Here is a 4,814-nt window from a genome sequence, read left to right as displayed (position 1 = left end):
GAACTTCAATATCTTTCACACCGTGGCTGCGTTTGAAGAGCCGTCTGGACCGGCATCTAGAGCACTTTGAACACTACATTCTTGGGCACTGCACACTACTTTGGACACTTGGACCTTCCAACTCAATTAGACCTTTTCAAAGCCTTCTTGGTCTAAAAACCTCATCAGGCATACATTCCCATTGCCCTTTGCTTGCCCAGGGTCCTCAAACCTGCTTAAGCATTTGGTCCCAGGGCATGTAGGCACCCATAACCTTGTATATCATGCTTTCTAGCATTGACCAAATTTGGTTGTACCATCATTTCCCACCCCTTGTTGAACATTCATGCTCAAACAAAAGCACTTTTATTGAAATTGAAACCTGCAACACTTTGCTAGCACTCAAGAAAATTGGAAAAGGCATAACCATATCTACATCATGTAGAGAGTTGCATGTTCAACACACTTGAGCCTCTTTAGGTGGGTTTCCCAACCCTTTGGCTAAAATTTGATTCACATGAGGTACCAAATTCTTGTCAAAGTATAGCTTAAGCCGCACCTCGTTCAACCTGTTTCTAAGCAGCTTACCATTTGACCTCACCAATTGATAGATCCTATTTGCAAAAGCTTTTTGTACTCTGTACGGCCATCCACTTCTTCTTGAAATTATTTTGGAAAGTAAAATCCAAGTCCTTCCTCTTGCTCCTGATCCGTTGAATTTAGCAATCCGTTTCTCCCGTTGCTTCACACAATAGTATGTTGCTACCTCCCTATTCATCTGTAAAGCTTCAAGATTGACAATTCGATCCTGCAAAAATTCATGCTACATGGAATTGACTTGCCACATCCCCTTCAAAGCACCTAGCTGAACTTAGCAATTTGTTTCTCCCACTGCTTCACATAATAGTATGCTGCTACCTCCCTATTCATCTACTCTGGTTGAACTTAGCAATCCATTTCTCCCGCTGCTTCAAGATTGACGAGTCGGTCTTGTAAAAATTCATGCTACATGGCATTGACTTGCCACATCCCCTTCAAATCACCTAGCTGCATATCCATTGGCAACACTACCTCCTTAACATATAGCAACTCAAACAAAGTGAAATTGGTAGCCACCTTGTATGATGTCATGTACACCCACAAACACTTCTCGAGATTGGCCTCCCATTTTTCTTCCTGCTTGTAAACATACTTCATCAGCATCTTTATGATTTTTCCATTGGCACTCTCCACTAGAACATTGTATTGAAGATGATAGGGTAAACAGAACCTGTGTTGAATGCCCAACTTCTCAATTAAAGCCTTCATAAGCTTGCTTCTAAATTCCTATCCTTTATAAAAAATGAGCAGTCATGGTATTCCAAAACAACATCAGATGTTATAAAAAACAAATTGAGCCACAACATGAGTATTTACCTCATTGGCTGCCTTTGCCTCTAACCACCTGGTAAAGTAGTCAATAGCTACCACAATGTACTTCTTCCCACTTGCCAACTTTGGGAGTGGGCCACTGGCATCCAAACCTCACTTCTCAAAAGACTTTTGGGCAATGATAGTTGCCTGTGACCAACTACCAACTTCCTCTCACCTATAGTTTGGCGTTCATGGTAGGTCTTGCACAAATAGTGCACATCACATACTAGTGAAGGCCACCAAAAACCTGCTCTTAAAATTTGAAACAAAACCTGGTCTTTACCTTGATGCCCACTTTCCTCATGACACTGCTACAACACAATGACAATCTCCTCCTTGTAGAGAACCCTTTGCAATACTTCATTTTATCCATAGGTCATTAAATTCTCCCCTATCAATGTGAGCTTGCAAGCTTTCTGCTCTATCCTCCATTTCTATAGCTTAGACAATCTTGCTGAACACTGTCATGAGCCCAAAAAGTCTTCAATTGCCTTCAAAGTCTCATGACCTGCATAAGTGGCTGGGGTCACATATAAACCTATAACCTGTACTTGCACTCCTTTGCTTGCAAGATGACACGACTCTTGGTTTTGTTCTCTTTTGACATGCTCGAATTTAACCTCTTCACAAAACTTTAACACCTTTTTAATGACATAAGAACAATGCTTCAATGAATCTTGTTTCCTCTCTCTTTATCAGGTAAGGTAAACACCTTGCTTTCCCGATCTTGTTTAGCACCTATTGCAAGTAGGCATGGCCTACCTAAGATGATAGGGTATGCATTATCACCTTCTTTCATTACAAAGAAATTGATTAGGCACTCAACGCCCATCACCTTTACTCTTACATCTTAAGCCATGCCCAACCACCTAGCTTTAGCATGGTTAGCAATCCTCATGCACACATTCAATTTGGTTGCTGCTTCAACACCTATTTCCCTCATGGAAGCCTCCGCCGTGATGCAAATTTGTGCCCCACCATCTATATCGGCTTGAACCTGCATCCTCTTTTTTCCACCAAAGGAAGAACATCAGCTGGGCGCCACCCACCCTTAGTGCCATGTTTTGCACTCTACTTGCACATTGCCCTTAGCTTTTGGTAGCCTTGTGCTCACACTTGTAGAACACTATCTCCTCATTTTAGGATTCAAAGCCAAAAATTGACCAAAAGTTATATTAGCTTTTTGGTCCTGCGCATCACTTACTAAATCATACTCGGGGTAGCCGCATCCTAGCTAAAAATCACCCTGTTTGAACTTGCGATGCCTTCTCTTCTTGTTAGTTTCTGGCTACTCTCTACCCTTGTACACTTTCTCCTTGCCTTTACAAGCTCTAATCTCCCGCTTGGTCTCCATCTCCCTTTCATCTTTTTCCCTTTTATTGGCCAAAACTTCAATATCCTACTTATCGACCCCAATGATGTTAACCCTAGGGACGTCACCACTATCCAAGGAGCTAGTTGCACTTGATTCTTGAACACTTGCTCTCTCGGGCCGTTAAACTATGGTGGGTCTCTTCCCCTACCAAACAATGGGTAGATACCACCTCTTTCTGTCAGCGGATGAGGGTAATCCGGTGCAATGTCCTTCTTCACCATAGTTGTAGCACTTGTCGGGCAACGACCTTCGGGCCGTTAAACTATGCTGGGTCTCTTCCCCTACCAAACAACGGGTAGATACCACCTCTTTCTGTCAGCGGATGAGGGTAATCCAGTGCAATGTCCTTCTTCACCATAGTTGTAGCACTTGTCGGGCAACGACCTTGCCTTGCCCCTTGCTCCTCTTGACTGTCCTCTATCCATCAAACTCAGCCACAATTCTTGCATTTTCTTAGACAAATCCTGTACAATTTGCACCACGGTTTCCATGGTTGTCCTCATGAATAGCATCCCTTGGACCCTAAGGTTGAGTAGGATCCACTGGTTCATAGCCTGGCACACCTTGCTCAATCTTCTTTTTGAGTTTCCTACTCTTTGCCTTTGCAATTACCACTGCACTATTATAATTCTTCGGGCTCTCAAAGTCCACCTTTTACCTCACTTTAGGATGTAGGCAGGCCATGAATTTATCCAACTTAAAGTAGTTGTCATTAGCCAACCAAATGGTTGCCACTAACTCTGCCTAGCAAACCTAAAAAAAAAACTAGAAACAAACTAAATTCTTCACTTTCATCTTGTTCGAGCACTTTTAGTTTGGAATCCATCTCAACTATGGATACCTCTTTGTGGAAATTGTTTAAGAAACGCGCTTGTAGAGGCGGCCAAGCAAGCCTCGACTTACCTTCCAATGCTTCGTACCACACTTTTGCTTTACCGTACATCGCTAGCGAAAAAGTCTGCATCTTGTTGTCCTTGTTGGGCATACGCAGTGAAAACATATACAACTCAAAATCCACAATTCACTTGTTTTGACTCTCTTCACCTGTGAAAATATGACCATAACTTCAAGACACCATCTCCCCCAATGCAAAAACATGATTTTCTTCACCAAATTAGGAGCAATCAACGTGCTCCTTAAGTGGGGGCACTGGAAGATGGAAAGTGGGAAGGGGATACACACCTAAAATACAAAATGTGCACCTCTCTATAGCCTAGGGTAAACACAACAACCCTAATACCACTAATTTTCACCTTCCAAACGACACAAAATCACTTACACATGCTCGTTCTGACACACTAATGCACACACAGACTTCACGAGAATCTCTAGCACATATCACACACCCATTACCTCTATTCCACATTGCAAACACACACAATCCTCTCTCTCTCTCTCTCTCTCTCTCTCTCTCTCTCTCTCTCTCTCTCTCTCTCTCTCTCTCTCTCTCTCTCTCTCTGTGCATACACGGACCTTGGTTCGGTGTTGCGCTCAACCACACCAACATCGACAACACAGGCAAAGCACACGAGCATAGGGGGAGTGTTGAATTGACACTGGGAAGACGGGGGAGGGAGGCGAACTCCTGCTTGCAAAAGCTTACAAAGTTACCATGGCTCACACGGAGCAATTCTCCTCTTTACTTGCTCCCAAAAAAATCCTTGGCCAAAAGCCCTTTACAACTCTTGAAAAAACCCTCTTATAGGGAGTTCTTCTTTAAAAAGCAAAAAAAAGGTGGTTTCTTTACTCGTACAGCTCTAGGGAGCCTTTTTTTTGAACTGGGATCCCATTTGACACTGATTTTAGTACTTTGGATAGACTATTAACACCTGAGCTATAACATACAATTCAAAGTAACAAGTAAACTACTCATAATCAAGTAGAATTCTCTTAACACTAGGTTGGTAATGGGACACTTTTGTGTCCTGGGACACTTTTATGTTCTGTTAAGTGACCATTTTCCTTGAATTATGTCAAGAGTTTCAAAATGGATTTTGAGGTGCTATCTATCTAGAAAGTTGTCTCATGAGCTGAAAAAAACTCGACA

This window comes from Adiantum capillus-veneris, chromosome 13 (genome assembly GCF_014529385.1).
Source record: "Adiantum capillus-veneris isolate H3 chromosome 13, ASM1452938v2, whole genome shotgun sequence".
In the NCBI taxonomy this organism is placed as follows: domain Eukaryota; kingdom Viridiplantae; phylum Streptophyta; class Polypodiopsida; order Polypodiales; family Pteridaceae; genus Adiantum; species Adiantum capillus-veneris.
The sequence above is the reverse complement of the archived record's forward strand: the minus strand, read 5'-3'. Positions refer to the sequence as shown.